The sequence below is a fragment of the Prionailurus viverrinus genome, unplaced genomic scaffold (assembly GCF_022837055.1).
Source record: "Prionailurus viverrinus isolate Anna unplaced genomic scaffold, UM_Priviv_1.0 scaffold_35, whole genome shotgun sequence".
Lineage (NCBI taxonomy): Eukaryota > Metazoa > Chordata > Mammalia > Carnivora > Felidae > Prionailurus > Prionailurus viverrinus.
The window spans coordinates 4,493,650-4,521,311 of NW_025927605.1; the positions used below are offsets into that span (position 1 = coordinate 4,493,650).

At 42.0% G+C, this 27,662-nt stretch overlaps 1 protein-coding gene and 1 long non-coding RNA gene across 12 annotated transcripts in view; one reads left to right on the forward strand and one right to left on the reverse strand.

Moving 5' to 3' along the window:
• The window catches only part of WIPF2 (WAS/WASL interacting protein family member 2), a 50,150-nt gene extending 31,109 nt beyond the window's left edge, over positions 1-19,041 (reverse strand). For 2 of the 11 annotated variants that reach the window (XM_047845892.1, XM_047845888.1), the window contains exon 1: positions 18,111-18,243. The gene's annotated coding sequence lies outside the window, so the exon portion shown is untranslated. Of the gene's footprint in view, positions 1-11,531; positions 11,549-14,035; positions 14,133-18,110; positions 18,244-18,459; positions 18,623-18,793; positions 18,875-19,025 lie in introns of those variants that run through there. The other 9 variants (XM_047845891.1, XM_047845893.1, XM_047845887.1 and 6 more) reach the window with 9 other exon arrangements.
• On the forward strand, positions 18,699-26,006 carry LOC125158603 (uncharacterized). The gene is made up of 3 exons (XR_007149445.1): positions 18,699-18,924; positions 22,698-23,714; positions 24,439-26,006. It is a non-coding gene; the product is annotated as an uncharacterized LOC125158603 (long non-coding RNA).
• Positions 26,007-27,662: the final 1,656 nt, after the last annotated feature.

Here is a 27,662-nt window from a genome sequence, read left to right on the forward strand (position 1 = left end):
TCTCCCCAGTATAAAGAAGCCGAGAGATAGATAAAAGAGACATTTCAAGATACTCTCTAAAAGACCAATACTCTGCCTACTCTGTCTCCAAATCATCTAAAGAAAAGAGAGTTTTGTCTTCAAGAGGAAAGGTTCCAGACATTCCCCTCAATGGAATTCTTCTGATCCAACAGTTCAAAGCAAAATAAATCTAATAGTATCAGAGATGGAACAATAAAATGTTTGGCAGAAATAGAAAATCAGCTGCCCTGAGACAAAGTCACATAATGCAGAATTCAGTTTTTGTTTGGTATACTTTAATCTGAGTCAGAAGAAACCACAGCATTACCTAATAAGGCTTCAATAACCCAGGTAGGTGGGGTGGCAAGACTTTCCAAGCATAGACATTAAAAACCCACTGATGAATCCAATGTTCATAATCACACAACAAACCCTAGAAACATTTACCTCAAACAAGTTCAAAATGAACAACTCCATTTTGTATTATTTCTCAATAAGGTTTTAGACAAAAAAGAATAGCAAAAAACCAAGGGTAACTGCAACAAATAAAAATAAGTAAAAAGTAGGGGTGCCTGAGTGGTTTAGTTGGTTAAGCATCTGATTCTTGGATCTCAGCTCAGGTCTTGAATTCAAGCCCTATGTTGGGCCCCGCACTGGGCATGAAACCTACTTTAAAAAAAAAAAAAAAAGTAAAAAGTGAATGGATAGATCTTTGTTGAAACTACATTCCAAATTCACTGGTAATTTCACCCCATTCTGATAAGCACTTACTACTGACTCAAATAACCTGTGTTGGCCCATTAGTACCCATGTAGACATTACTCTAAACTAAGAATTAAATTTAGAGGAACATTTCATATATGTATGTCCATTTAACCCAATGAGCTCTTTTTTTTTTTTAAATAAAGATTTTATCTGTAAGTAATCTCCATACCTAACATGGGGCTCAAACCTGCAACCCTGATATCAAGAGTTGCACATACCCCCTACCCAATGAGCTCTTAAGCACAGACAGCACTGCATCTTTCTATAGTTTTCTTTTTTATTACTTTACAGCACAAAGTGTTCAGTAGTAATGTGCTGAACTGAACAAAAGTAAATTTAAGAGTAACACTGTCTGATTAGTCAATCAGAGAAAGACAAAAATCGTATGACTTCACTCATATGAGGACTTTAATAAGAGACAAAACAGATGAACATAAGGGAAGGGAAACAAAAATAATATAAAAACAGGGAGGGGGACAAAACAGAAGAGACTCATAAATATGGAGAATAAACTGAGGGTTACTGGAGGGGTTGTGAGAGGGAGGATGGACTAAATGGGTAAGGGGCACTAAGGAATCTACTCCTGAAATCATTGTTGCACTATATACTAATTTGGATGTAAATTTAAAAAAATAAAAAATTAAATAAAAAAAAAAAGAGAGTAACACTGTCTGAAAGAGCAAACAAGAGTGGTGGAAAAAAAGAAGTAAAGGATGGACACTGTGCCAGAAACAGAAAAAAGAATGGATATCTATGAAAAACAGGAAAGGAAGAAACACGGGACTCTGTGTAGTTCAGTGTTTGAAATTTTTTTAACTTGTTAAATTCAATCATTCATGAATTCATCTACCACCCAATGATATTTATTAAGCACCCATCACTTGATCCATTCAATAAATATTTTTTTAAGTTTACTTATTTTGAGAGAGAGAAGAGAGAGCATGCATGCAGAGAGAGAGAGACAGAGAATCCCAAGCAGGCTCTGCACTGTCAGCACAGAGTCCGACACAGGACTTGAACCCACAAACTGTGAGATCATGACCTGAGCTAAAATCAACAGCCGGACACTTAACCAACTGAGCCACCCAGGCGTCCTCAATAAATATTTCTTAAGCATTCACTAGGAACCAAAGTACTGTTCTATAACAATGATTCTAAGCTGGAATGATTTTGTCCCCAGGAGACATTTGGCAATGTCTACAGACATTTTTGACTGTCGTGACTAGGAGGGTGCTCCTGGCTTCTAGTGGATAAAAACATTCTATAATGCATAGGACAGTCCCCTACAACAAAGAATCATCTAGTTCAAAACGTCAATAATGCTGAGATTGATAAACTCAGTTCTAGAGGCTGAACAAGTTTCTACAATCTTGGGGCTTATGTTCTAGAAGAGATAAACAAGGAAACAAATACAATCTCGTATCTCAGTTACTGATAAAAAGAATTTAAAAAAGAGAATCAGAAAGGCTGAAACTAGGAGTATGATGGAGTGTTCTCTTAGACAGGGTCGCAGGGAGAGGGGCCGGCTCTCCACAAAGAAGTCTCTCCATGAGCACACAACTCCTATGAACATCTAGGGAAAGAGTATTCCAAAAAGAATTTTAAAATGGCAAGTAAAAAGTCCCTGAGATGAGAATGAGCTTGTCATGTCAGAGAACTAGTAAGAAAGCCAGGGTAGCTAGAATAGAATACAGACAAGAGTAGTAGAAGATGAAATCTGAGGCCTTACATGCCATTCTCCAAATCCCTTAAAAGTAGTATCCCAGGGCACCTGGGTGGCTCAATTGGTTAAGCATCCGACTTCAGCTCAGGTCATGATCTCATGGTTTGTGAGTTTGAGACCCACATCGGGCTCTGTGCTGACAGCTAGAAGCCTGGAACCTGCTTCAGATTTTGTGTGTGTCTCTCTCTGCCCTTCCCCCACTCGCACTCTGTCTCTCTCTCTCTCTCAACAATAAACAAACATTAAAAAAAAATTTTTTTTTAAAGTAGTATCCTTCTCCATCCAACATGCCTATACTAAAGAAGTTTAAACCAACCGTTTCACGCCCAGAGTAAACAAATTCAATCGGTTATCTCATTAATCCCATAGACTGTACTTGATCTCTTGGCTTAAGCACAGCTAGGGACCTAGATACTAACTGGAAGCTTCCCAGGGTTAAAAATCACCTAATGATAATCTGTCTGCCTATCCACCTGCCCTTCAATTTTGCTCCTGAAAAGCAATACAGTATGGTGAGGTAGGAGCTCATTACCACAGTAAACACAATGGCATCCAGTTGCCAAACGAAAGAACTTCAACATGGGAGAAGTGCCAGGAGCTACCTAAGAGTATTCACATGCCACTCCAGGAGACTAACGAACAACAGGCTCCTATAATTATGTGGGAACTGATGTCAACACAGAATTATGAACACTCCTTCATGTGTTCTAGTATAGAATACAGTGGAGGGTTTCCACTAAAGCATTTTGGTTTCTCTAAAACATAAGGAAACAGACTAGAATGACTTTCATGTCACAGATATTTAACCACCCTCCCACCAACCTGAAAAAAGGCTTTAAAAATAATCCACAGCCCTCTTCTCTCAATGGAAAAGGTGCTACCTTCCCCTTGAAATTCAATTCAGTCAAAACTGGTGAAACAGATTTCTATCATGCATACAGACAGAATTAATTAAAACTCCAAGGTTACTCCATGAAGGGAAAAAAAATCACTCTTCCAACTGCAGGCATTTTCCATCATGGAAATCCAACTATGCAGCAAATAGGATTGATCCAAAACAAGTAATAAAAAAAAAAAAAAAAAAATCACATACACACTGTGAATATTTACACTGAAAATCCTACAATTTCTACCACTAAAGCTGGATTTTTACTCTCTACATCAATGACTTTTCACTGTTATACGCAGTACACAACCTTGAAAGAGAAAAGGAAAGAGGCAGAAGAAAGATATGTAACTGTATGAGGAAATCCTGTCTATATAATTTCTCTAACAAGAAACGGAAGTACACATCCCATGATGCAGCTTTTCCCCTAATATGACTCTTTCCTCTTGTCTTAGATTTGTTTAAAGCCCTAAAAACATAAACTCAGAAGTGTACTTATTCACATACTACTTAATGTAATATGTATTAGGTGCCACGGGTTATTCCCAGATACAGGGCAACCCAGGAGCCAAGCCCTCTCATCTAAAATGATGACAAATCAATGAGAAGTCTGCTCTTGTGTTCAATTAAATAACCACAACAGCAAAGAATGGCTCCATAAAAGAGATGGCTATAGATTAACTAATGCAAGATCAAGGGTAAATAAAATGTCTGAAAATTATCCCAAACAGAGGTCAGGGAATGACCTCACCAGAACCTACTACACCCCTCAAAGCAAAGAGAAAAATCCTGTTAACCTGAAAACACTAAAGTATTGGAAAGGTAGGGGAACATATATAGAAAACAGTCAACTGCAATAAATCAGTAGTAGTTCAAAGTAGTGTTTTGTAACATAGCCAGAGATCAATAATCTAGCAAACATTAACACTTTAGATTTAGAACTGTTTTTGTGGCTTCATTCACCAAAACTGTTTCAGAGGAACTTGCAAAACATATTAGAGCTGTTTCTCTGGAGTTGTTCATCTTAGGATTTACATCAGCTCTACGTCAGAGCCAACATGACTTTCTCAGGCTGTATTTTAGCTAATAACAGCCACAAGATTTCCGAGAACCAAGAACTAGGATCCTAAACTTGGCCTCTGCATTATAAGACATGTACTAGTTGGTTCCTGACTGCCAAGCAATTCACAGCAACCAAAGAGCAGCTGCAAACATCTCATTTCCAGATGCGTTACAGACTGGCAGTAAATGGTTCAACCATTTTTCCTTTCTAGGTCTTAGGGATCCATAATACAAAAAGGAGAAGAGAATGTGCCCTTTCATATTATCAAAGTTACAAACTTCAAATCACATCCTTTAACATCTCCAAAAATGATTCTGCATTAGTCCAAGGCAGATCATTAGTACATCTATTTTCAAAACCTTAAGTCAATTTTCCACTTCACCAAAAAAAAAAAAAAAAAAATTAACAGACTCCTGGATTTGGACAGCGAAATTATGCAGAGAGTAGCTCAATGTTCATAACTAATATTTCCTCCTCATCCACACAGGCCAAGAACCAATGGGTCTAGAAGTGCTAGCTAAAAAAAAAATGGGAGTCACACAAGGCCAAAGCCATTAACATCAGCCAGCATTTAACCAGAGAAGAGAGGAGTTAATCAGATGAAGGACACACATTCTAATTTAGAAATCCAGACCAAAGCCAGACAGACTAAAACACAGTCTGAATACAAAAGCAATACTAGGTGGAGCCTGAGAAGTTTGCCTTAGAGACTTGGGAGCAATAAATTGTTTAAAAGGTTCTTCTAAAACAGAGTTTCCAAATTTACCTGAAGATAAGACACATCTTAGGGCATTTGTTTAAAACACACACCCACCACCCACCACCCACCCACCCACCCACCCACACACACACACACACACACACACACACTCCTGGACCCTAATCCAGACCTACTAAAACCAGAAATATTTCAGCAGAAAGATCTGGTGATCTGTATATTTAAGAAGCACCTTAAGTAATACTTGGTATTAGGGAAGTCTGAAAAACATTGTTCTGAAAGAGTATTAATAATCAACTACACCAACACTATTGTGTCTGAACGGAAATCAGCAAAGAAAAGCTGATGAATAAGCTGGGTCAACATAAACGTGTTGCATGCATTTATCAGTGTTCCCTCATGAAACACCATTAAAACGACAAGAGATGTTTTTTTTAAGACCTAAACCTGAAAAAAAAAAAAAAATGAAGAAAATGGGAAAGGATGCAACAGCAGAAGGATGTCAACAAAATTTTGGAAGCTGGAAGGCACATGCACTAGTGACAAGTAACTTCAAAGGAAGGAAAAAGTTAAACACTTGCAGCAGAAAGTAGATTCCCACCACAGAATCTCAGAAAAAGCTCAGAAACCAAAGGCACCTGGTACCTCTGGACAAAGGGGCCTTGGAGGGGCTAAAACAGGAGAACTGATTGAAAGTCTGTAAAGGAAAGATATTCCCCTCTGGGCACCTGGGTAGCTCAGTTAAGCATCTGACTTGGGCTCAGGCCATGATCTCACAATTCGTGAGTTTGAACTCTGCTTGGGGTGAGCTCATGCCCTGCTTCGGGTGAGCCTTGCTTCTCTCTCTGCCCCTCACTCACTTGCGACTTCTCTCTCAAAAAAAAGAAAGAGGTACCCTCTTTCCCTTGCCCATGCTGCCAGGCAGAAAGCCTGTGAACCAAGGGAGCAGTTACAGCTTAGAGCAGGAGTGCCATACTGTAAAAAGGGAGATCAAGTGAAAGTCTTCCACTCAGCGATGAGACCTGTCCCTGTTCCTCAGCTCTCTTCCCCAATTTGGTTCCAAAACACCTACTGCTGGGGCTCATCCTCTCTACGCAGGAGATTGGAAAAGTCCTCTCCAAGGAAAATGACCAGTTGCCAATACACCCTACAGTGATGCCTACCACTTGATGAGCCAGGGCTCCACACTGAGAGCTTTTTAGTGCCTCATTCTTAAAAATAAACAGCCAAAAATTACCAGACATTTGAAGAAAATCTCTTACAGGAAAGACAAGAATCAAAGTAACAAAACAAAATTCCTGACAATGTGTGAAAATACTTATATATAAAGTTCTGGGTCACCTGGGTGGCTCAGTCAGTTCGGCTTAGGTCATGATCTCACGGTTCGTGGGTTCGAGCCCCACATCAGGCTCTGTGCTGACAGGTCAGAGCCTGGAGCATGCTTCAGATTCTGTGCCTCCCTCTCTCTCTGCCCCTCCTCTGCTTGCACTCTCTCTCTCTTAAAAATGAACAAATGTTAAATAATAATAATAATGATAATAATAATAAAGTTCTGGAACAAAAAGAGCTTATGGAAATTTAAAATGCCAATAGCAAATACTAAAAATATCATAGAAGAGTTGGAAGAAAAAACTCAGAATATCTGAAAACTGAATGAGGAGGGAAAAACAGACAAATTCATGAGGAAAAAAAAGTTAAGAGGACCAGTGTTGGAATTTCACCATCTGGATAATAAGGGTTCCCAGAAAGAGAAAGGACAGAAATCACTACCAAAGAATACATTATCAAAGATATAATACAAGGGGCTCCTGGGTGGCTTGGTCGGTTGGGCGGCCGACTTTGGCTCAGGTCATGATCTCGCAGCCCGTGAGTTCAAGCCCCGCGTTGGGCTCTGGGCTGACAGCTCAGAGCCTGGAGCCTGTTTTGGACTCTGTGTCTCCCTCTCCCTCTGCCCCTCCCCTGTTCATGCTCTGTCTCTATCTCAAAGATAAATAAACGTTAAAAAAAAAAATTTTTTTTAAATATATAATACAAGAAAATTTCCCAGAATAGATGGAAATAAGCTTCAGACTGAAAAGGCCCAATGAATGTCAATCATGATGAATTTTTAAATAGTCACACCAAGGTATACAGTCATGTATCACTGTATTTCAGAATACCTGGGGTAAAGACAACATCCTAAAATCTTTCAGAGAAAAAACAAATCCCATACAAAAAATCCAGAATCAGAATAGCATCAAACTTCACAGTCTACCACTGAAAGTCATAAGACCACAAAACAAGGCTTAAAGTTTCCAAATACCATCTCTAACAACATTTTACATCCAAACTTCCAACCAATGTGCAGGCAGAAACAGGTAAGTCTCAAAAAAATGCACCACCTCCAATGAACCCTTTTTCATAAAGCCTCTCAACGAGGCTCCACTAATGCAACTGTACTGAAAAGAGATTTACACTTTCCTCAGAGTTTAGGGATGAACTAGTGATTGATACTCAATAAATCAAGCAGAAGGAAGGAAAAAAGGAAAGAAAAGAATGGTAATTATTATATTTAAAGGGAAAATCTATAAGGAAATACTGTATAAGCATAGTACACACAGTCATTATACTGGATGTTAATTTTTCTTCTTTAGGTTACATTTACCTGTATTTGCTTTCTGGGCTCATGGAAGATGGAAAGGGAGGCTGAAAACCTGGGAACTACATTTCCCAGAATGCCCTTTCAATGGAGTTGTGGTTTAAATTCCAACAGTACATATGGGTCAACTGGACTCCTGGCTCAGCTGGAAGAGCATGCGACTCTTGATCTCAGGGTAGGGAGTTTGAGCCCCATGTTATAAATAAATTAATTAATTCCATCAGCACAGACTCATCCACTCAAGCCCTAGAAGATGTAAGAAAGGTATATGTCATTATTGCTTTTCTAGTAGCAATGAGCAGGTGTGTGGCCTCCAACAAATGACAGACATGTCATTTTGCAGGTTTCCAATATTCTACAAACTGCCTGCTTTGGTATTTAAGATAGCCAAGATTATTAATGGTTAGTAGTTTGTAATCCCTGCAAAGTGGCTTTCCCTGACCTATGTTCCCATGATCTTCCAATGGTTGTGTAAGCATCTAATATCCTCTTTTGAAATATCAAGAATGGTTTGTTTCTCTAATTGAACCCTGATACATAAAAACATATAAAATACTGGTTTAATAAAAACTGTGATGAGACTGTATTAGGAAAGTAGCAGAAAGAGTTGAGGATAGATAACAGTATAAGAATGCAAAATCAGGGATTTCTGGCTGGCTCAGTTGGTAGAACATGCAACTTTTGATCTCAGGATTGTAAGTTTGAGCCCCATGTTGGATGTAGAGTTCACTTTAAAAAATCTGGAGCACCTGGGTGGCTCAGTGGGTTAAGAGTCCAATTTCAGCTCAGGTCATGATCTCCCAGTTTTCGAGTTCAAGCCCCACATCAGGCTCTGCACTGACAGCACAGAGCCTGCTTTGTATCCTTTGTCTCCCTCCCTCTCTGCCCCTCCCCTACACATACGCGCGCGCTCTCTCTCTCTCTCTCTCTCTCTCTCTCTCTCTCACACACACACACACACACACACAAATACACATTAAAAAAATCTTGGGGTGCTTGGGTGGCTCAGTCAGTTAAGCAACCAACTCTTGATTTTAGCTCAGATCATGATCTCAACAGTTCAAGAGGTTGAGCCCCACTTGGGCTCTGAGCTAACAGCACAGAGACTGCTTAGGATTCTCTCCCTCTCTCTCTGCCCCTCTCCTGCTCATGTGCTCTTTCTCTCTCTCTCTCTCAAAATAAGTAAATAAACTTAAAAAATATATAAAGGGGTGCCTGGGTGGCTCAGTCAGTTAGGAATCCAACTTCTGCTCAGGTCATGATCTCATGGTTTATGGGTTCGGGCCCGCATTGGGCTCTCTGCTATCACCACAGAGCCCACTTCGGATCCTCTGTTGCCCTTTCTCTCTCTCCCCTTCCCCCGTTCTAAAACAAATATTAAAAAAAATTTTTTAATTATGATAAAAATTTAAAAAATATTTTAAAAAAGAATACAAAATCATCTTTCATAGAAATTCAATAGATAACATCTGAGACTAGAAAAACCAAGAAATGACAGTATAGGCATACCATGTAAAAATATGGAAATAATATGCATCAGGAAAAAAAAAAACACCAAAAGTACTAAAAATGAGGACAAATAAGGAGAAATGAAGCAGCTGTTCTTTTAATTATAAGTCTTGTAGTACTATTTGACTATTTAAATTGTGTATTCTTACTATTTCAACTTAAAAATCCAAACATTTAATTACTAAAAGGCAAAAAATCCTAACACTGTACAAGCAAAATCAAACTTCAGACTGACCAAAATTTCAAACCATAAGGTCCGTACTGGATCTGTTGCCAATGTAGTTAAAAACAGCAGAAAATCCCAAACCAACCAAATAATTAAAAGGCCATTATATGCTTAATTCTAGAACCTGTATCTCAGATCCAACTCTAATGAAAGCAGGCTGCCTAATGTGACCTCAATCTCCGCCACAGCCTGGGTGTGACCTAACAATGTTCACCATCCCAGAGTTCACTCTATCGCAGGTCAAATACGTGACGAAACTCGAGGCCTCAAGAAGAAATCATGACCAAAATTAACTGCAAAGGTAAGCATAAAGACAAAGGGATAGATCTTGAAATCAATTACCTTAGCTCCTTTTTTAGGTCTTATTTTCAATTTAACACAACTAATTAAAAATTTTTTAGAGGGGCGCCTGGGTGGCACAGTCGGTTAAGCGTCCGACTTCAGCCAGGTCACGATCTCCCGGTCCGTGAGTTCGAGCCCCGCGTCAGGCTCTGGGCTGATGGCTCGGAGCCTGAAGCCTGTTTCCGATTCTGTGTCTCCCTCTCTCTCTGCCCCTCCCCCATTCATGCTCTGTCTCTCTCTGTCCCAAAAATAAATAAAAAACGTTGAAAAAAAATTTAAAAAAAAAAAAATTTTTTTTAGAAACACCCAACGTCTGTGGTCAAAACATCTTTACAAGTTCTAGGAAACTGTTAATTAGCGGGTTAGGCTGTAACCTAGCCACAGATGACAAAAAATGGCTCTTCTCACTGTAGGCTAGGCTAGCTGTGTCTCATGTTACTAGGCCTCAGCTTCCATGTCCCAGCAGCCTTCATTCCACACATCCCAAAGATACAAGTAAAAAGCCTATAAAGACAAGAGTCAGGAGTAAGGGAAGTCCAGTGAGGACAGTCTCCATGAGAAAAGGCCTGAAAGAAAATTTAAACAGATGCTCCATAAAATGTTGATCCAGACTTCACATGGAGAGAAGTGTCATGCCTCATTTCAAAGATAATATATTAGGCCCTGACTCACCACAGATAATCTAATAACAAAGCTGTGACTTTCATTGTTGAGGCGTCTCTTCTCTCACTCTAATGCCCCGAAGCCATCAGATATACAGACGCTTCATGCTGAAATGCTAGAAAAATCTGCACATTTTCATTCCTTGCTCACTACTGCTGGGCTGCTAAACCAAGAGTCTACTTTAAGTTATGACAACAGGGCAAGCTGATCCAATTACACAAAAAAGGTACTAAATCAAACAGGACCATCTGGGCTTTAAGCAAGAGTATTGTGATGTCTGAACAAAAGTCAATATACTTGCAGATAAAAATGCTTTCATATATTCAGAGTTATAATGGCCCTTGGGCTACTGATTCATTTTCACGTCCAATAAGAGTTATGTGTTGTATTAAGACATATGGCCTAGATGACGGGACGGGTACAAACAGAGTATTATATTCACCAGTTCATAATGAGAACATCTGTGCTCACCCTCTAGCCCTATGAGGCTTACAAAAAACAGTCAATATTCTCTAGAAAGTAAACAGGTTTTTCTGTTCCTAAGCAGCAGGTCCTGGCAAACCACCCATCTCATCATCCCCATTATCTGACAAGATTGGGTGTGTTCAGGGTGGTATGGCCAAATTCACCATTCCCCCATAATCTCAGAATGGTTCCCCAATTATTACTAACCTCCAAACAATTTCCAAGATCCTAAAATTTTAAGACCTAATCCAGCCATGCAAGTTTAATTTGCCGGACCTAAAAATCAAGACTCAAGACTGGGGCGTATGGGTGGCTCAGTCGGTTGAGCAATCTGGACTTCGACTCAGGTCATGATCTCACAGTTTCATGAGTTGGAGTTGGAGCCCTGCATCGCGCTCTGTGCTGACAGCTCAGAGCCTGGAGCCTGCTTCCAATTCTGTGTCTCTGGCTCTCTCTGCCCCTCTCTAGCTCACACACTGTCCTCTCTCTCAAAAATAAACAAACATTAAAAAAAGTAAGTAATAACGGGGCACCTGGGTGGCTCCATTGGTTAGGTGGACCCGACTTTCAACTCAGGTCATGATCTCGCAGTTTCGTGGGTTTGAGCCCCGCGTCGGGCTCTGTGCTGAATGCTTGCTCGGAGTCTGGAGCCTGCTTCGGATTCTGTGTTTCCTTCTCTCTCTACACCTCCCCCACTTGTGCTCTCACTGACTCTGTCTCTCAAAAATAAATAAATGTAAATAAATAAATAAATAAATAAATAAATAAATAATAAATAAAAAATAAATGACTCAAGACTAAAAGGAATCTCCTTTATCTAAAAAAGTTCTTTATAAAATACATATTCCATTGTACAAGCATCAGATTTCTGTACGATATTGACAATTTCAGCATCAACACTAGTAAATTAATATCTGTGAAAAGAACTGAGAAAAATCTCTCCTGTAAAGACTGGGCTCAAAATCCACTGTCATTTACCTGGTTTTTTTTGAGACCTCACACTCCCTGAAGCCTTGCCTACCTCTCTACTTCTCATTCCCTAAGCTCCAGACACACTGGAACTTCCTTCCTTCAATTCTTCAAAATAGCCATGTTAAAGAAACATGGCCCCTCCTCAGGATCTTCATCTATGCCATTCCGGTCCACCTAGCAGTCTTTGGTCTGCCCCTCATCCCTTAGGTGTCAGCCTTAAAAGTCAATTCCTTGGGGGACATTCCCTCACTGCCCCTGTTACCCAATCAACCTGGGTTAGGCTTCCCATTAGCTGCTTCCACAGTATTTTAGAGCAAAACAGTAATTAATTATTGTTTAATGGATGTCTTCCCCACCAGACCCATAACTGTATGACTGCAAGGGCTCAGTCAGTTTTGTTCACTGGCAAAGCACAGAGCCTGTCACACAGTAGGAGCTCAAAACTTCTTGACAAATAAATGAGTAACAGGGCTAAAAACACATCAGCTTTGGCAATTCTACTTATAAATTTACCCTACAGATATAGTCACATATACAAAGGGCCAAATGCTTATGGTTACTCACTAGGGCATAGTTGGTAATAGCATAAAGGTGGAAATATTTAAAATGTCTACCAAATACACGGCAGGTGTCAAATCTCTATTGCTTTCATGGAATGACTGCCAAAGTAAGTTTTTTAAAAATGCAAACAGTACTAACAGCGTGCTACATTTATTTAAAAGAAAACGCAAGAAATATACATATGCTTTATATGTACATGTTATCTCTGGAAAGGATCTTAAGAAAACTGAAAACATCAGTTGCCCCTGGGAAGACAGGACTGGACTCACGAGTACACAAGCATAAAGACTATTCAATGTACACTCTTTTTTTAACTTTTGAATTTTGAAACCATATAAATGTATTTTTTTTTTAAGGTTTATTTTGAGAGAGAGAAAAAGTGTATGTGTGTGCACACAGGGGAGGGGCAGAGAGCGAGAGGAGGGAGGGGGGGGAGGGGGAGAGGAGAGAGGGAGGGAGAGGGAGAGAGAGAGAGAGAGGGAGGGAGAGGGAGAGAGAGAGAGAGAATTCCAAGCAGGCTCCACACAATCTCTCTTCCTTGCTCTCTGGCCCCTCCCCTGCTCATGCTGTCTCTTTCTCTCAAAATAAATAAATAAACTTTTAAATTAAAAAAAAAAAAAAAAATAGAGGAGCATGCAACTCTTGATCTCAGGTTGTGATTTCAACTCCCATGCCAGGTATAGAGATTACTAAAAAATAAAATGGGGTGCCTGGGTGGCTCAGTCAGTTAAGTATCCGACTCTTGATTTCAGCTCAGGTCTTAATCTCAGCCTCCTGAGTTCAAGGGACCGCACTGGGATCCACACTGCGTGTGAAGCCTACTTAAAAAAAATAAATAACTAAAGAAAAAATAAACAGAAATAAAAACTTATAAATAAATAAAATTTGCTAAAGACAGTCCTATCCTCATTTCTAAGACAGTGATGAAGTTTAAATGATTTTGATGACAAATATCCTGCTTGCAAGCTAAGCACGGGGCGGGGGGGGGGGGGGGGGGGGAGTGAAAAAGAAAGACAATTCACTAATCCACAAATCTCAGACATCCTACTCCATACTAGATTGTACCACTTTATTATTTTTTTAATGTTTATTTATTTTTGAGGACAGAGAGACAGAGTGTGAGTGGGGGAGGGGTAGAACAGGAGACACAGAAGCTGAAAGCAGGTTCCAGGCTCTGAGCTATCAGCACAGAGCCCAATGTGAGGCTTGAGCCCACAACTCTGAGATCATGATTTGAGCCAAACTTGGACACTTAACCAACTGAGCCACCAGGCACTCCTAGATTGTACCACTTTGGAAGAAAATTTCATCTTTTTTACAACTAATTGTCCCGAATCCAGATACATGGAGAAATGTTTTTCATAGTCAGAAGGGATTACTGACAGAAAAAAGGGGATTAGAGAAAAAAGGGAATTCAGCATTTTTTTTTAGCTTAGAAAGTAGGTCGATACATTTGTACGGAAGAAATATCATAAAATACTGACCCAAAACAAAATATTCTCACCGAGGGGCCTTAAAATCCAAATGGAGGGGCGCCTGGGGTGGCGCAGTCGGTTTGGGCGTCCGACTTCAGCCAGGTCACGATCTCGCGGTCCGTGAGTTGGAGCCCCGCGTCGGGCTCTGGGCTGATGGCTCAGAGCCTGGAGCCTGTTTCCGATTCTGTGTCTCCCTCTCTCTCTGCCCCCTCCCCCGTTCATGCTCTGTCTCTCTCTGTCCCAAAAATAAAATAAACGTTGAAAAAAAAAAAATTAAAAAAAAAAAATCCAAATGGAGCTTAATCTGAATCCACAAAGTTCACAAAACTAAAGAACTTTTTGAAAACTAGTTAAAATGGTAAGGAAATCTATACACATTCCTTAGATAAACAGATGTGCCAAACTTTAAGGACATTCTTCAGTAAAGAAATATCTGAGACAAGATTAAACACAACTCCAATAATCCTGTTTGTTACCACAATCAAAGCCCTGGAACAGAGTCAAAACCTTTGGATCTGAAACCTGTTAGTTTCCCAAACCTGCATATCAGGTACAGAATACTCTGGGACTAAGAATGGCAAGAGGAACCTGAATCCAGGGCCACCAAAGAGAGGAATTTTTTTTCGGGATTATCTCCAATGTTACAAGGGCCATTTGCCATCGACTGCAAGAAATGATCTTCATAATCCATTCCCAAGACCTATTAGAGACACAGTTATCTTCAACTAATTATCCCCTGAAAAACAAAATGGTATTTACTAAGTAGAATGAAGTACTCAGTACAGCCATTCTAAATCGTCATAACTTTGCCATGTTTACATGGCAAGTAAGAAGCCAATTCCTGGCTCTCCCATTTGATAACTTCTTTGCCCCCAAACACTCTTTCTGCATATTAGGTCAAAATCTTGAGATCTAAGACTGACACAGACACCAGCAAACGAATCACCTGATTTCCCTACCAACATTGTTTTTCTCCATAAAGTTCTACTCACCATTTTAAAATCCCCCTTTATAGGGTGCCTGGGTGGCTCAGTCGGTTAAGTGTCAGACTGGCTCCAGTCATGATCTCACAGATTTTGAGTTTGAGGCCCCGCATTGGGCTCTGTGCTGGACAGCTTGGAGCCTAGAGCCTGCTTCAGACTCTGTGTCTCCCTCTCTCCCTGCCCGTCTCCACTCATGCTCTCTCAAAAAAAGGTAAACATTAAATAAAAATTTTGTTTAATACCTGTCTATAATAATACCAAGAAGTACTCATGAATTTAGCCTGTGGTTCCCTAGGCTAAAAGGCTTGAGAGGGAGAGTGGAGCAAAAAAAAAAAAAAAAAAAAAAAGTGGGAAACTCTCTCTCTCCAGTGCTCTGGACTTTGAAAGCTAGGCAGAGGCAATGATTCTGCACTTAATCAGCAGGTGAATAAGAAACAGGTTTGAATTTAGAAGAAGCATAAAGGAGTGCAAGAACATTCAGTAAAGAATACTGACTCCATTTCCTTGCAGAGCAGCTCTCAGGACCTGCCAATGAACCTCAATTTGACAAGGAACACCCCATCTACTCTAATCCAGGACATATCCCTCAAAAGACAGTCAGTCAACCGGAACTCTGCCAACTTCTGCTTGGGAGTTGTGTGGAGCACAGTAGCAACAAGAGCCTACTTTGAGAAGGAGATCAACAATCACACTCAAGAAGAAAAGAAGTTATTTGGCAAAGGGAAGCATGTTGCCAAAATGTTAGTCACAGCTTAAGGTCCCAGTTTGTGTCTCTGCAACTATTCTTTGCTCTGACAGAGTCCATTCTCTGGCCCAGAAAACCCAGCTCAGCTACTGTCATCTTCTCCATTTAAAGCAGTCAAAAATCCTTTCATTTTTGAGGTATCAAACTGTGACACAGACAACATATCAACCGGAGACTAAAAAGAACAGGGAAAGAATGTGTTATCTGCCATTTTCTACCTAGGACTGGCTCAAGTAGAGCAATGGAAAAACGTGACAGGATAGGAAGAATGGAAAATCATTATGTTAAAGAGCAGGCTATACCAAAAGCCTGCCCAGAGCTCTGAACTCCCATAACTTATTTCCAAACCCTCTGAAAAACAAACCAAAGAGACACCCTGTGGTTGAAATAACGGCAAAATATTAAGCTGGTTTTTACCCCCAAATAAGTATGTACTATATACTTCATAGCCTGAAGATCTTCCTGCTCTTGCTGGGGTAAGAAGACTATAGTTTGCTTGAGAACAGCCTGAACAAGCCCAAGACTTTCAGAATCATTTCAGAGCAATAGGAAAACAGACACAAGTACACTAGGTTACTCTCCCAATCTAAGAAGAGGTCAAGAAATTGTCTCTTCGACAGGGACAGGACTTCTCTCTTCCTTTCTTAAAAGCCATTAATAAAACCTGAAAACTCCACTGTTATCAACATCTTCCACCTTGCCCTGCATTTCACCTTTGTGCTGACATCACATAACTAATCAGTACCAACTAAAGTAAACACTACGGATATCAAGTATGAGGTAGATTTGGAAACTGCCCCCTCTTAAGCAAATCCAAGTCAGACCTCAGAAATGCCAAGACTTTCAGGAACACTTCTTCTAAGCTAAATTAAATAAGTTCACCTATGAGCAAAGTGTTTAGAATATTATGCCCAAAGAAAAAATTGGAATAGTCAAGATTTCAAAGCATTAACAAGAAAGAAGCTGAAACTGTCCACAAGCACACTCCTCCCACCAACGGGGCCAAACTGCCTGGACCAAAGCAAAAGGCTCAACTAAATAAAGCACTATTTTTCAGCGAATTCTCAGAGTTCATTGAGGAAAGTCAGTGTTTGTCAAGGGTAAAATAAAACACTGCATTCTCTCCACATTCCTCATCAACCAACCTCATTCAACCCAAGCTCTAATTCCCTATCTCCATCTTGATGGTAGCCAATACAATGTAACAAGTAATATGAAATTCTGGGCTACTAAAAGTTGACTCGGAAAAAAGTTAAAAAACTGAACATGTATTAAATCAAAACCAACTATATTCCCTGGCACAACAAACGCGGAAAACCAACTATTCCCTGGCGTAACAAATGCAGCGAGGCTGAGAAGAAACTGAGAAAACAGGTCTTCTAAATACCAATTATCTCAATCTTGTTGTCAGAGATCACTTCTTTGCAACCACTTTAAAGATCCCATTTAGGGGCACCTGGTGGCTCAATGGGTTAAGCATCTGATCCTTGATTTTGGCTCAGGTCATGATCTCACAGTTTGTGACTTCGAGCCCTGTGTTGGGCTCTGTGCTGACAGCGAGGAGCCTGCTTGGGATTCTCTCTTCCTCTCTCTGCCCCTCCTCCCCCTCAAAATAAATAAATAAACTTAAAAAAAAAAGTCCCACTTAGTTAACACAATCTTTCAGAAGCAGAGAAGAACCAAACCTGTCTTTCAAAGTGGGGGGGGGGGGGGAAGGACAGTTTAATGACTTGCCTCAAAGTTACTTAGTAAATCCATAGGTATGCCAGAACAGTCCTTATTCCCCAAGGTTCTCTTTTGGTTTGTAGGAGGAGACAAAAGCCACCAAAACATTCCGTAAATCATTCAGAAAACAATGAGTAAAAACAGCACCATGAAAAAGGAGGTGGATCCTGGGGGAGCCCAAAGCAGTCACAGATTATTCAAATCCCTTTAAAAATACAAACTCCAGTACAGGCCAGCTTCTTCCAGCTCCTCAGCCGTGCGTTCTCTCTTAGTTAATTTTCCTTCCTGATCAGTAACTTACCACCACACGCTGCCCACGTCTAACACTGTAAGATTTCCATCTTCCCTTGCTTCACACCACTCCAATCTGAACCCTCAACTCTAGGTTGCTCCCATGCGCAACTCAGTACTTCTCATACCTTTATCTCAACTCTGATTCTTTCTCCACCAACGCTCTCAAGATACCCTCTAGTGTAAGCAGCTTCCCGAATCATCCTAAACCATTGGTTGTCACTCAACTCAATCCCTAAAATGTCACAGTGGCCTCCTCACTCAGCATCCTGTTAATTACCTGTTCACAAGTCCGCCCTCCCCATCTCCCTTTAGGCGCACGGTTACTTGTTCCTCACTCCCAGCTGCCGTCTTACTTACCTTACCCAACCCTTCAGGATTCCTTATTTCCTGTCTCTCAGTAACCTTCCTTCCCATTTTCAGTCAGCGCTCGTCCCACACCAATTCCCGACCACTCCTCCCTACTTAGATTGCCCACGCCCCGCTCCAAGCTCTTCAGACCCAGCCCAGCGTTCCACAAACCCCTCAGACTCCGCCCCCAGGACCCCCCTCTCCCTCAGGCCCCTCCCCCAATCTCCTCTCTGTCTCTCTCCCTCTCTCTCTCTCTCTCTCTCTCTCTCTCTCTCTCTCTCTCTCCAAGCCCCGCCCCAATGCCCCCCACCCCGGCCCTCCCTCCCACTCAAGTCCGCAGGTCATCTCAGCGACATACCCAGCCTCCTCGGCCTCCTTTCGACCGGGCTGTAGCTGCCCCGGGAGCGAATCCTCCGCCACCTCCGCTCCGGCTTCGTCCCGTCCGGCTAGCTCCCCAGCAAGCTCCCTCTCTCGCCGCCGCCGCCCCTTTTGCCAACCCGGAAATGGATCTGCTCCCACCGTCCCCAGCGTCCGCGAACAAAATGGAGGCGGGGGAAAGAGGAGGAGGGAGCAGGGGGCGAAAAGACACTACACGCACGCGCTATCGGAAAGCCCGCCCCCTAACGGCGCACGTAAAGGCGGAAGCGGTCGGGTAGCCGCCATCTTGGGAAGGTCGCGAAAATTCCGCCTACCTCCTCAAAGCAGGGTTTGCAACTTCAGCGACTGGAATCGTCTGCGAAGACAGGCAGAGAGTGAAGCCCAGAGATTCTGATTTAATTGGTCTGGGGTATGTCCTACGCATCGAGACTTTTAAATTCCGCAGGTAAATCCAACATGTTACCGAGGTGGAGAACCACTGAGCTACCGTCTTGAACATAGCTTTTGCATTTTTATTTTACCGCGCGCGCACACACACCCACGCACCTGCCCCATAAATGTCCTTCCGTAGTTTCGAGTCAAGGAAGAACCCTCTTCATTCAACCTTGCTGGGGCCCAGTAGTCTAGCTCCTGTTGTCATAGCAACAGAGAGGCAAGCCCCTGCCAACAAGTCATCCTTAACGTCATAGCCACCTGACCTGAACACCCGTGAACACGTCTCTTCCGCGGGCCGGGGGTTCCCTAGTTTCCGGGGCTGGGGGATGGTGCTGCAGACTCCTCCAGCTGCTTGGGTCAGGGAGAGGAATCCTGTGCCCTCCGTGGTGGAGCTGCTGTTAACTCCTTCCCAGCTGAGTAAGGATCTCTCCCTAGTCCACTCACAAAAGCTCTTTTCTACTATAGCTAACCCCATTGCCGTATATCCTCAAAATGCTCTTTGCATCTCTCTGGCATCCTTCCTTGTGTTAAATCCAAAGTAAGGGGATAGGATTGAGACTCAGTTTCCACTGCTTACTAGCTGTGTGCCCTTGGGCTTCAACTACCCTATCTGTAAAATGGGACTAATAGTGCTTGTCTCAACTGTTTTATAGGGTTATTGGAAGGCTCAAATCAAGTAATGAATGGGAAGGCATGTGATAAATTGTAAATTGTTATTATTTTTGTTTTCCTTCTGTTGTGCCATGAGTAGTGCTGGGCAGCACCCACTAGTCAATGTCACAGCATTCATTGAGAACCTGCTGTGGGCTAGGCACCACGAGATGGTTACAGAGATGACTAAGAGCCTAGTTTTCAGGGAACTCACTGTGTGGTAGGCAGACGGGCATGTAAACAGCTAGCTGAGATACAAGTCAGCGTGTAATTAGTGCCATGGGGACCTATGTGCTGTGAGAGGTCAGACAGGGAGTGATTAACTCCTGCTAAAGAATGGGAGAAGGTTTCGTAAATGGTTTTGAACTTGGCCTTGAAGGATGAGTAGAATTTCATTACTAGTCAGAGAAGGTAGGGGACACATTCCAGGCATAGGGACCAGTGGGTATAAAGCTAAAGATTTTCAGGTATGTAGTCCTGCGTGTCTGAAGGTGGGGTGATTGGGTCAGGAAGATGGTAGACCCAAGCCCCCCGTTCTTCAACTTCGTGTCCATTCTGTCTCCTCCTTGCTCATCATATACAGTGTGAACCTGCTTTCTATCACTGCAGTGCACCCAGTGGCTCCTCAAGGCCTTTGCACTGCCTCTACTCTGCCCCTTCCGCATTTTTCAAGCCTTAGTTCAAATGTCCCCTCCTCAGAGGCATTCCCTGCCCACTGTAGCTAATGTTAGCTGCCCCCACCCCGCCTTCCCCCCCACCATTCTCTATAACATCACTCTGTGCTGAGGGCAGTCACTGGGGTGGAGCACAGAGACATCTCACCTGGGGAACTAGGCATGGGCTTCATGAAGAAAGTGAGGCCTGATGGGAAAATAAGAATTGGGCAGGGCTAGAGGAGAGAGAAAAGCATCCCAGAGCAGAGGGAGAGTATGTGCAAAATAAGAATCAGGGCACCTTCCAAAAACTCAAAGCATTTTGATGTGGTTAGAGCTAGAACTTGGAAAAAGGCAAGAAATTAGGTCGAAGAAATCATCATAACATCTGACATTTATTAACACCATGTTACCATGTAACATTGGCATAACTTCACATGTCATAGCTCATTTAATCTTCACAATAACTTTCTGAGGTAGGTATTATTACCCCCATTTTACAAATGAAGAAACTGAGACACAGAAGGAGTAACTATCCTGCCCAAAGCCACATATGCACAAAATAGAACTGGCTCCAGAGTCTGTGCTGTTAATGCCCATACCAAGTGACCCTGCATTGTCATTTTTTTTAATGTTTATTTTACTTATTTTGAAAGAGAGCATACACACAAGTGAGTGTATATGAGCAGGGAAAGGGCAGAGAGAGAAAAGGAGGGAGAGAATCCCAAGCAGGCTCCATGCTCCCAGCTTGGGTCTCGACGCGGGGTTTGAACCCACGAACTGTGAAATCATGACCTGAGCCAAGATCAAGAAGCTTAACCGACTGAACCACCCAGGTTCCCCTGCATTGTCATTTGTGATGTGATTTCCTAAAATGATGAAAGACTTATGGTAAAGTTCTGAACAACACAAAACAACACAATAAGTGTATTCATTTAAAAAACAGGTTATATTCAGTTTGTGCAAAAATGTTTCATGTGTGCAATTTCCTTTTTTGATAATATGACAGGCCAAACACCTGGGAGACCTCTCAAAAAACAACAAAAAAATCCTGGATAGGAAAATATTAAAAAACATCTTAGGGGTGCCTGGGCGGCTCAGTCACTTAGGTGTCTGACTCTTGATTTGAGCTCAGATCATGATCTTATAGTCATGAGATTGAGCCTAGCGTTAGGCTCCCAACTGGGTGTGGAGCCTGCTTGAGATTCTTTTTTTTTTTTTTTTTTTTAATTTTTTTTAACTTTATTTTTGAGACAGAGAGAGACAGAGCATGAACTGGGGAGGAGCAGATAGAGAGGGAGACACAGAATATGAAACAGGCTCCAGGCTCTGAGCTGTCAGCACAGAGCCCGACGCGGGGCTCGAACTCACGGACCGTGAGATCATGACCTGAGCCGAAGTCGGACGCCCAACCGACCGAGCCACCCAGGCGCCCCTGCTTGAGATTCTTAAAGAGTCTCTCTCCCTTGCTCTTTGCCCCTCCTCCACTCACTCTCACTCTCTCCCTCTCTCTCTCTCAAAAAGCAAGCAAGCAAGCAAGAAAAAAAAAAAGTAAAATATCTTTGGGGCACCTGGGTATCTCAGTTGGTTAAGCATCCAACTTCGGCTTAGGTCATGGTCTCGTGGTTCATGAGCTTGAGCCCCACATCAGGCTCGCTGCTGTCAGTGCAGATCCTGCTTCGGATCCTCTGTCCCCCTCTCTCTGTCCCTCCCTTGCACATGCTCTCTCTCAAAAATAAACATACAAAAATAAAAGTATCGTCAGTGCTTCAATGAAAAAGTAAGGAATTTTCAGGGCAAAACAAAGTGAAGGCGGGGTTTGTAGAGAGGTAAGTAGAACACTGACGCAGGTTTTTGCTCTAAGGACATTTGCCTAACTAGGTGAACATGAGCTTTGGTCAGTGTCTCATGGAAAAAATAAATGCCTCAGAACCTCCTCAACAGGGGAGTTTAACAAAAAATTCTTCTTTGTAAAAATGGAACCCTCAAAGAAATAAAGGGCTTTATTTCTGGTAAGGGTGAACCAGAAATAAGTCTGTCACCTCCTCCCTTGGGTATAGGGTTAATGGAGATAGATTATAGGCCCAGCTAAGTGTGTTGTTTTGTTTGGTTTTTTTTAATGGATTTTCCACATGGAATGTCAATAGGACCTTGAAAGCCATGTGGAACCTAGGATAATTCTTGGCTGTGTGGTTCTGTCCCTTGCATTGCAGCCCCCTAGCATCCCTGCCCCCTGCATACCAAATGTCTACAGCACATCCTTATCGTTGTGGTCAACAACAACAAAAAAGCTTCCACAAATTTCCAAAATGCCCCCATAGAGAACCAATGCCCCACGGTACACTGTCAAAATTGACGGGAGCCAATTTATGAAGGACTTTATTATCTGTCGTGAAAAGTTAGATTTTATCTTCAGGTTGAGAGGGAAACCGTTGAAAGATTTAAGCCGAGAAGTGCTGTGGCCCCTTTTGCCTTCCAGAAAAATCCATCTGACTGAAAGGTGGAGGATGGATTAGATGGGTCCAGATGGGAGGCAGAAACACCTGTTGGGAGGCTTCTGTGAACAGGTAAGTGGGAGATGACGGTTGCCTGTGGTGAGTGGCAGCGGGGCACCAGCCCGACACAAAGGCTTTGGAGGCAGGCCTGCCTGTCTGCAGAGCCAAAGGGCTTGAGTTTCAGTTCTCCCACTACTGAATAAGGTGAGACTTTGGGCAAGTTACTCAATCTCTACCAGCCTCAGTCTTGTCATCTATAAAATGGAGATAAGATTGGATGGAATGTGTCCAAAGTGCATACCCACTCAGAAAGCACCCGCTAATCTTAGCTATGATCATTATTAGGTATGAGCAGTAGAGATGGAAGAAGTAATTCAAGAGATATTGAAGAAGTGGAATGTGAGGGTTGAGGACAGGGACAAGCCAAAGATGACCCTCAGGCTTTGGGCTAACCTCCTATGTGCACATGATGCTAACACTTAGCTTAGAGAGGCCCAGAGGAAGACAGGCCAGGACTAAATGAGCCCGAGGAGCCTGGTGAGGGAGCAAAGAGAGGTCAGGTAGACCACTACATATCTGGGTCTGGAACTTAAAAGAGTGATCCTAGCAATGTGGGACTCCTAAACTGTGGAGTAAGATGGCCCCTGACAACCCAGGACTCCTTGTATCCATGGAATCTGGGCCGGCCTGTGGCAGCCTTTAATGCAGCGGAAGTCAGCTGCACCAGGTCCAGGGCTAAGCTTTAAGAAGACCTGGCAGCTTCCACTCTTGCTTTGGGGACCCCTAAGGTCTCATGTGGGAAATCAGCCTCTCTGCTGTGGACATCATCTGGAGAGAGAAGCTTGGGCATGGAGAAAGGGAGGTCCAGCCATCCCAGCATTCCAGCTGTTGCCCCTGGAGTGGGAGACAAGCAAGCCAGCCATCATGGACATTCCAGCTCCAGTTACCTTCTGACTGTGGCCACAAGAGACACCCCCAACTAAGACAGCAGAGCTGTCCAGGTGAGCTCCCATCAACCAACCGGGAGGATCATGAGAAGTTATAAAATGGTGGTTGTTTTGAGGCACTACATTTAGAATAGTTTGTTATGCAGCAATAGATCTCCAAGCAGAATGATACTGATGAACTCTAAGCCCAGGTTTATAGTGAGAAGAGAAGAGGGCTTAGAACAGAGCCAAGACACCCCAAATGCAAGGACCAAACTGAGGGAGAAGGCTCACACGGGAGATTGAGATAAACAGGACAGAGGGAAATCCTGAGAGCGTGGTGTCCTGGAAGTGGCAATAAGTGCTCAGGAAGGAAGAGTGGTCAGAAATATCAAATGCCAATGAAAGAACAGATAAGTATCCCTTGGATTTGGTAACATGGGAGTCAGTGACCTTGACAAGAACAGTTTCAGTGAGCACTGAGGGTGGACGCCAGATGCACTGGGTTGAAGAATGAAAAAAGCAACAAAATCAAACTGGAGTTACGGTTTTGGGGGTTGTTTATGTTTTTTTAATATTTATTTATTTTTAAGAGAGAGAGACCAAGCATGAGCATGGGAGGGGCAAAGAGAGGAAGACACAGAATCTGAAGCAGGCTCCAGGCTCTGAAGTGTCAGCGCAGAGCCCAACACGGGGCTAAAATCCACAAACTGCGAGATCATGACCTGAGCCGAAGTCGGACACTCAACCGACTGAGCCACCCAGGCACCCTGACTTGTTTTTTTGTTTTTGTTTTTAGAGTTACACCTATTGACCTGGGTGAATCTCACAAGCATAACCTTGAGGAGGGAAGGTTGCTGAACACTATACCTAGGAGGACAGTATTTATATAAAGTTTTAAAACATGCAAATATTAAAAAACTCTTAAAACTCAGTAATAAAAAGACAAATAACCCAATTAACCAATGGTTAAAGGATCTTGGAGTGGATTGAATGGTGTCCCCCCCAAAATTCATGTTCACCTGGAACCTCAGAATTTGGCCTTATTTGGAAATAAGGTCTTTGCAGATAAAATTAGTTAAATTGAAGCCAGGTGGGTCAAGATGAAATGAAGTAGATTAGGGTGGGCCCTAAATCCAGTGACAGATGTCCGTACAAGAAGAGGAGAGGCCTCAGACATACACAGGGGAGAACTCCAGGTGAAGACAGAGGCAGATTGGAGCTATGTGTCTACAAGTCAAGCACACAAAGTTCACATAACAGGAAACCGTTTTAACCACTTGAAAGTGTACAGTTGAGCAGGTTTTATATATTCTCAGTATTGTGCAACCATCACCGCTATCTAATTCCAGCACTTTTTCATCACCCCAAAAAGAAAACTTGGGGGACGGGGGAAAAAAAAAAAAAAAAGAAAACTTGTACCCATTAATAGCCTCTCCCAATTCTGCCTTCCTCCTGTCTCCTGGCAACCCCTAATCCACTCTCTGTCTATAGATTTGACATTTCATACAATATGTGAGCTTTTGTGTCTGGCTTCTTCTACTTAGTGTAGTGTTTTCAAGGTGCATCCACATTGTAGCCTGTATCCGTGCTTCATTCCTTTTTATCACTAAATAATACTTCATTTTATGGATATACCACATTTTAGTTTATCCACACATCAATTAATGGATACTGAGTTGTTTCCACTTTTTGGCTATCACAAATAATGCTGCTCTGAACACTCTTGTATGATTTCTTTTTTGAGGTGATGAACATGTTCTAAAGTCAATTGTGGCAATAGTCACGCGACTTCGTGGTTATGCTAAAAGCCATTGAACTGTACACTTTAAATAGTGCATGTAAATATCTCAATAAAATTGTTACTCCCCAGAATGCAAAAAAAATATATTGTTCTGAGATGTACACATACACAGTAAATATTTATGGAAATACAGGGAAACATACCACACTTAGGAAAGCGGTTGTCTCTGGGGAGAAAGGAAGGAGACGTGGCTGGGGACAGGCACCGGGGGCCTCAGCTGCAGGGTCAGGTTTTATTTCCTAAGCTGGATGGTGGAGACATGGGTGTTCATTACATTAGTCTTTAAACTTTTTGCGTGATCGAAAAATTACACATTTAAACATAATTTTTTAGCAGGAAAGAATGAGATAAATAGGATATTTGCAAGATGCAAAAATCACCACATACAACAAAGAGAGAAGAAATATATTATCTTTTTCATGGAGAGATCTGGCAATCCTCCTGGACAAACTCAGCCATCACTGATAGGAACCAACCTGACGTTATTTGCCTCCCAGTACAATGGTATTAACAGCATCACCTATAAAGTATTCTTCTCTACGGGTGCCTGGGTGGCTCAGTGGGCTGAGCATCCAACTCTTGATCTGGGCTCAGGTTATGATCTTGCGGTTTGTGGGATTAAGCCCTGCATCAGGCTTTTTGCTGAGTGTGGAGCCTATTGGGGCTCTCTCTGTCTCTCTGTCTCTCTGTCTCTGTCTCTCTCTGCTCCTTCCCCCACCCCCAAATAAATAAATAAACTTTTTAAAAAGTATTTTTTTCTAGAATATTTAAGCTCCAGAAAACCACTATAAGGAATGTTCGCTAATTTGGGAGCTAAATTGTCCAATTTGGGAGCCACTAGCCACTTGTAGCTCTTAAACAATGAAAATGTGACTAGTCTAGCTTGAAATATGGTGTTAAATATAAAATTAACACCAGGTTTCAAAGACTTAATATAAAAAAAGTAAAATAGCTCAGTATTTTCATATCAATTACATGTTAAAATAACATTGTTTTGTATATATTGAGTTAAATAGAATATATTATTGAAATTAATTCGCCTGTTCTTACTTTTTAAGTGTAACTACTAGAAAAATGTACATTACATTAGAGGGGATGAAAGTATAAGGGAACAAGAGCATGGGGAAACAGAGAAGTCAAGAATCTGGGACATTTTACAAGACATCTCTCCTAGACTTCGGAAAGTCAATGTTGTTGGAAAAAAAGAAAAGAGCTGTTTTAAATTAAAAGAAACGAGATATAAGAACCCAATGCACTGCTGCGCCTTGATTGGATCAGAATCCCCCCACCTTAAAAAAAAAAAAAAGATTTAGATTTAATTAAAAAAAGTTTTTAAGTAATCTCTAGCCCCAACGTGGGGCTTGAACTCATGACCCCAAGACCAAGAGTCACATGCCCTGCTGACTGAGCCAGCTAGGCACCCCCAGGATTTCTTTTTTTAAGTGTTTTGTTTTGGTAAGTTCTACACCCAATGTGGGGCTTGAACTCACAACCTTGAGATTAAGAGTCCTATGCTCTACTGACTGAGCCAGCCAGGCACCCCTCTTTTTTTTAAGTTTTTAAAAAGAGATTTTTGAGACAACCTGGGAAAATCAAATAGAGACTGAATATTAGATGATATCTGAGAACTACTGCTGGCTTTCTTAGGTGTGATAATGCTGTGGTGGATATGCGGGAAATTGTCCTTATTCTTAGGAAGTTTCCACTGAGGCTTTTAGGAGTGAAATGATATTGTTTGCAACTTACTTTCAAATAGCTTGGCAAAAGAAAGTGTGTGTGTGTGTGTGTGTGTGTGTGTGTGTGTGTGGAGAGAGAGAGAGGGAGAGGAAGTGGGAAAGAGACAACAAAAGCCAATTAGCAAAATGGTAATTGTAGAATCTAGAAAGTTTCAAGGCTATTCACTGTACTAATCTTTAAACTTTTCTGTGTTTAAGATGATTCATGATGGAAAGTTGAGGAAACAAGACAAAATAAAAAAGGAATGAATGGGAGATGAGGAGGTGGAGACCATCCTTTGCAGCAGTTTGGCCTTGAACTGCCAAGTGAGAGAGGGAACAATAAGCTGGAGCAAGCATGTAGGGTCAAGAGAGTGCTTTTTAAAAATGGGGAGATGAGAGGGTTTAAATGCTAAGTGGGAAAAAGCCAGCAGAAAGAGGAGCATGAAAGATCCAAGCTATTCTGGTCAAACTTCTGACTCATGCCTGGGGATAGACCAACCA